The sequence below is a fragment of the Arachis ipaensis genome, chromosome B2 (genome assembly GCF_059453495.1).
Source record: "Arachis ipaensis isolate K30076 ecotype BB chromosome B2, ASM5945349v1, whole genome shotgun sequence".
NCBI classification, from domain to species: domain Eukaryota; kingdom Viridiplantae; phylum Streptophyta; class Magnoliopsida; order Fabales; family Fabaceae; genus Arachis; species Arachis ipaensis.
The window spans coordinates 22,110,049-22,116,443 of record NC_142437.1 but is presented as its reverse complement, the minus strand read 5'-3'; the positions used below and the strand labels follow the sequence as shown (position 1 = coordinate 22,116,443).

At 38.9% G+C, this 6,395-nt stretch overlaps 1 non-coding gene across 1 annotated transcript; it reads right to left on the bottom strand.

Annotated features, from left to right (window-relative positions):
• Positions 1–1,738: 1,738 nt before the first annotated feature.
• Positions 1,739–1,846, bottom strand: LOC148573279 (small nucleolar RNA R71). The gene has a single exon (XR_015906816.1). It is a non-coding gene; the product is annotated as a small nucleolar RNA R71 (small nucleolar RNA).
• Positions 1,847–6,395: the final 4,549 nt, after the last annotated feature.

Below are 6,395 nucleotides of genomic sequence, written 5' to 3'. Positions count from 1 at the left end.
CTTGATGATTTTTTGTTTTGTGTCTTTTCTTATTTTTCATATGCATTCTTGAATTCTTAGTGTCTAAGCATTAAAGAATTCTAAGTTTGGTGTCTTGCATGTTTTCTTTGCATTAAAAATTTTTCAAAATTGTGTTCTTGATGTTCATCATGATCTTCATAGTGTTCTTGGTGTTCATCTTGACATTCATAGCATTCTTGCATGCATTCATTGTTTTGATCTAAAAATTTCATGCATTGCATCTTTTTAGTGTTTTTCTCTCTCATCATAAAAATTCAAAAATCAAAAAAATATCTTTCCCTTTTTCTCTCATCAAATTCGAAAATTTGAGTTGACTTTTTCAAAAATTTTTAAAATCAAGTTGTTTTATTATGAGTCAAATCAAATTTTCAATTTGAAAATCTTATCTTTTTCAAAATCTTTTTCAAAAATCAAATCTTTTTCAAAATTCTTGGTTATTTTCGAAAATTCCAAAAATAAATTTCAAAAATTTTTTTCTTATTTTTATATCAAATTTTCGAAAATAACATAATCAATTAATGTTTTGATTCAAAAATTTGAAGTTTGTTACTTGCTTGTTAAGAAAGATTCAAACTTTAAGTTCTAAAATCATATCTAGTAATTTCTTATGAATCAAGTCATTAATTGAGATTTTAAAAATCAAATATTTTTCAAAACTAATTTCTAAAATATCTTCTCATCTTATCTTTTTCAAAAATCTAATTTCAAAGTATCTTTTCTAACCTCCTAACTTCTTATCTTCTCAAAAATTTGTTTCAACTAACTAACTAACTTTTTGTTTGTTTCTTAACTTTTTCAAAACTAACTAACTCTCTCTCTCTCTAATTTTCGAAAATATCTTCCCTCTTTTTCAAAAATTTCTTTTTAATTAACTAATTATTTTTATTTTTGATTTTAAAAATTTTCGAAAAATACTAACATTTTTCAAAAACCATTTTCGAAAATCACTAACCCTTTTTCAAAAATTAATTTCGAAAATTCTCCCTCTCCCATCTTATTCTATTTATTTATTCATCTACTAACATCTCATCTCACATCTCTACCCTCCTCACAGTTGTGTTTCTTCCATTCCATTACATTCTTTATCTCCCTCTTTTCTTTCACTCACAAAGGAATCCCTATACTGTGGTATAAAGGATCCATATTATTATTATTATTTTTTCTGTGCCCTCTTCTTTGTCATATGAGCAGGAGCAAGGACAAGAGTATTCTTGTTGAAGCAGATCCAGAACCTAAAAGGACTCTGAAGAGAAAATTAAGAGAAGCTAAATTACAACAATCCAGAGATAACCTTTCAGAAATTTTCGAACAGGAAGAGGAGATGGCAGCCGAAAATAATAATAATGTAAGGAAGATGCTTGGTGACTTTACTGCACCTAATTCCAATTTACATGGAAGAAGCATCTCCATTCCTGCCATTGGAGCAAACAACTTTGAGCTGAAACCTCAATTAGTTTCTCTGATGCAGCAGAACTGCAAGTTCCATGGACTTCCATCTGAAGATCCTTTTCAGTTCTTAACTGAATTCTTGCAGATATGTGATACTGTTAAGACTAATGGAGTAGATCCTGAAGTCTACAGGCTCATGCTTTTCCCTTTTGCTGTAAGAGACAGAGCTAGATTATGGTTGGATTCTCAACCCAAAGACAGCCTGAACTCTTGGGATAAGCTGGTCACGGCTTTCTTAGCCAAGTACTTTCCTCCTCAAAAGCTGAGCAAGCTTAGAGCTGATGTTCAAACCTTCAGACAGAAAGAAGGTGAATCCCTCTATGAAGCTTGGGAAAGATACAAACATTTGACCAAAAAGTGTCCTTCTGACATGCTTTCAGAATGGACCATCCTGGATATATTCTATGATGGTTTATCTGAGCTATCAAAGATGTCACTGGACACTTCTGCAGGTGGATCCATTCACCTAAAGAAAACGCCTGCAGAAGCTCAAGAACTCATTGATATGGTTGCTAATAACCAGTTCATGTACACTTTTGAAAGGAATCCTGTGAGTAATGGGACGCCTATGAAGAAGAGAGTTCTTGAAGTTGATACTTTGAATGCCATATTGGCTCAGAATAAAATATTGACTCAGCAAGTCAATATGATCTCTCAGAGTCTGCATGGAATGCAAGCTGCATCCGACAGTACTCAAGAGGCTTCTTATGAAGAAGAAGCTTATGATCCTGAGAACCCTGCAATAGCAGAGGTGAATTACTTAGGTGAACCTTATGGAAACACCTATAACTCATCATGGAGAAATCATCCAAATTTCTCATGGAAGGATCAAAAGCCTCAACAAGGCTTTAATAATGGTGGAAGAAACAGGTTTAACAATAATAAACCTTTCCCATCATCCACTCAGCAACAGACAGAGAACTCTGAACAAAATGCTTTTAATTTAGCAAATCTAGTCTCTGATCTATCCAAGGCCACTGTGAGCTTCATGAATGAAACAAGGTCTTCCATTAGAAATTTGGAAGCACAAGTGGGCCAGTTGAGTAAAAGGATCACTGAAATCCCTCCCAGTACTCTCCCAAGCAATACAGAAGAGAATCCAAAAGGAGAGTGCAAGGCCATTGACATAAGCAAAATGGCCGAACCCAATGAGGGAGAGGAGGACGTGAATCCTAAGGAGGAAGACCTCCTGGGACGTTCAGTGGTCAATAAGGAGCTTCCCTCTAAGGAACCAAAGGACTCTGAGGCTCATCTAGAGACCATAGAGATTCCATTGAACCTCCTTATGCCCTTTATGAGCTCTGATGAGTATTCCTCTTCTGAAGAGAATGAGGATGTTACTGAAGAGCAAACTGCCAAGTTTCTTGGTGCAATCATGAAGCTGAATGCCAAATTATTTGGCATTGATACTTGGGAAGTTGAACCTCCCCTGTTCATCAATGAACTAAGTGATCTGGATCAACTGACATTGTCTCAGAAGAGACAGGATCCTGGAAAGTTCATAATACCCTGTACCATAGGCACCATGATCTTTAAGGCTCTATGTAACCTTGGTTCAGGAATAAACCTCATGCCCCTCTCTGTAATAGAGAAACTGGGAATCTATGGGGTGCAAGCTGCTAAAATCTCATTAGAGATGGCAGACAGTTCAAGAAAACAGGCTTATGGACAAGTAGAGGACGTGTTAGTAAAGGTTGAAGGCCTTTACATCCCTGCTGATTTTATAGTCCTGGATACTGGAAAGGAAGAGGATGAATCCATCATCCTAGGAAGACCTTTCCTGGCCACAGCAAGAGCTGTGATTGATGTTGACAGAGGTGAAATAGTCCTTCAATGGAATGAGGACTCCCTTGTGTTTAAAACTCAAGGATCTCCCTCTGCAACCATGGAGAGGAAGCAGAAAAAGCTTCTCTCAAAGCAGAGTCAACCAGAGCCCCCACAGTCAAACTCTAAGTTTGGTGTTGGGAGGCCACAACCAAACTATAAGTTTGGTGTTGAACTCCCATATCCAAACTCTAAGTTTGGTGTTGGAGAGTCTCAACAAAGCTCTGCACATTTGTGAGGCTCCATGAGAGCCCACTGTCAAGCTATTGACATTAAAGAAGCGCTTGTTGGGAGGCAACCCAATTCTTTATCTAACTATATTTTTCTTAGTTATATGTCTTTGTAGGTTCATAATCATGTGGAGTCACAAAATAAATATAAAAATTAAAAACGGAATCAAAAAACAGCAGAAGAAAAAAATCACACCCTGGAGGAGCATCTGTGTGGCGTTCAGCGCCAAAACAGAGCATGGTGCTGGCGCTGAACGCCCAAAATGGGCAGCTTCTGGGCGCTGAACGCCAGAACAGGCATGGTTCTGGCGTTCAACGCCAGACATGGCACACAAATGGGCGTTGAACGCCCAAAATGGCCACCAACCTGGCGCTGAACGCCCAGAGTTGTGTGCAAAGGCATTTTTTACATGCCTAATGGGTGCAGGGATGTAAATCCTTGAACACCTCAGGATCTGTGGACCCCACAGGATCGACTCAGAATCTGTGGACCCCACAGGATCCACTCAGGATCTGTGGATCCCACAGGATCCCCACCTACCTCCACTCACTTCTTCTCACCACTCTCTTTCACACAACCCCATAAACACTCTTCCCCAAAAACCCTTCACCAATCACCTCAAACCCTCTTCCCCATCACCTCTTCACCACTCACATCCATCCACTCTTCCCCATAAACCTACCTCATAAACTCCACCTACCTTCAAAAATTCAAAACCAATTTCCCACCCAAACCCACCCATATGGCCGAACCTTTCCCCCCCTCCCTTCCCTATATAAAGACCTCCATTCTTCATCAAATTCACACAACACATCCCTCTACACTCCTCTTGGCCGAAACCACATCTCCCTCTCCCTCTCCATATTTCTTCTTCTTCTTCTATTCTTTTGTTTATTGCTCGAGGGCGAGCAATATTCTAAGTTTGGTGTGGTAAAAGCATAAGCTTTTTGTTTTTCCATTACCATTGATGGCACCTAAGACCAGAGAATCCTCTAGAAAGGGGAAAGGAAAGACAAAAGCTTCCACATCCGAGTCATGGGAGATGGAAAGGTTCATCTCCAAAGCCCATCAAGACCACTTCTATGATGTTGTGGCCAAGAAGAAAGTGATCCCCGAGGTCCCTTTCAAACTCAAAAGAAATGAGTATCCGGAGATCCGACATGAAATTCAAAGAAGAGGTTGGGAAGTTCTAACAAATCCCATCCAACAAGTCGGCATCCTAATGGTTCAAGAGTTCTATGCTAATGCATGGATCACCAAGAACCATGATCAAAGTAAGAACCCGGATCCAAAGAACTATGTTACAATGGTTGGGGGGAAATACTTAGATTTTAGTCCGAAGAATGTGAGGTTGGCGTTTAACTTGCCCATGATGCAAGGAGATGAACGCCCTTACACTAGAAGGGTTAACTTTAATCAAAGGTTGGACCAAGTCCTTATGGACATATGCGTGGAAGGAGCTCAATGGAAGATTGACTCCAAAGGCAAGCCGGTTCAACTAAGAAGATTGGACCTCAAGCCTATAGCTAGAGGATGGTTGGAGTTTATTCAATGCTCAATCATTCCCACTAGCAACCGGTCTGAAGTTACTATAGACCGGGCCATCATGATCCATAGCATCATGATTGGAGAAGAGGTGGAAGTTCATGAGATTATACCTCAAGAACTCTACAAGGTGGCTGACAAGTCCTCCACCATGGCAAGGTTAGCCTTTCCTCACCTCATTTGCCACCTATGCAATTCGGTTGGGATTGACATAGAGGGAGATATCCTCATTAAAGAGGACAAGCCCATCACTAAGAAAAAGATGGAGCAAGCAAGAGAGCCCAGTCATGGAGCTCAAGAGGCGCAAGAAACTCATTTCCATGAGATCCCGAAGATGCCTCAAATGCACTTTCCTCCACAAAATTATTGGGAGCAAATCAACACCTCCCTAGGAGAATTGAGTTCCAATATGGGACAACTAAGGGTGGAACATCAAGAGCACTCCATCATGCTTCATGAAATAAGAGAAGATCAAAAAGCAATGAGGGAGGAGCAACAAAGACAAGGAAGAGACATAGAAGAGCTCAAGGACATCATTGGTTCCTCAAGAAGGAAACGCCACCATCACTAAGGTGGATTCATTCCTTGTTCTTATTTCTTCTGTTTTTCATTTTCTATGTTGTGTGCTTATCAATGTTTGTGTCTTCATTACATGATCATTAGTAGTAGTAACTATGTCTTAAAAGTTATGAATGTCCTATGAATCCATCACCTCTCTTAAATGAAAAATGTTTTAATTCAAAAGAACAAGAAGTACATGAGTTTCGAATTTATCCTTGAACTTAGCTTAATTATATTGATGTGGTGACAATGCTTCTTGTTTTCTGAATGTATGCTTGAACAGTGCATATGTCTTTTGAAGTTGTTGTTTAAGAATGTTAAATATGTTGGCTCTTGAAAGAATGATGACTAGGAGACATGTTATTTGATAATCTGAAAAATCATAAAAATGATTCTTGAAGTAAGGAAAAGCAGCAAAGAACAAAGCTTGCAAAAAAAAAAGGGGGCGAAAAAAATAGAAAAAAAAATAGAAAGAAAAAGAAAAAAAAAGCAGAAAAAGCCAATAACCCTTAAAACCAAAAGGCAAGGGTAAATAAAAAAGGATCCCAAGGCTTTGAGCATCAGTGGATAGGAGGGCCTAAAGGAATAAAATCCTGGTCTAAGTGGCTAAACCAAGCTGTCCCTAACCATGTGCTTGTGGCGTGTAGGTGTCAAGTGAAAACTTGAGACTGAGCGGTTAAAGTCAAGGTCCAAAGCAAAAACAAAGAGTGTGCTTAAGAACCCTGGACACCTCTAATTGGGGACTTTAGCAAAGCTGAGTCACA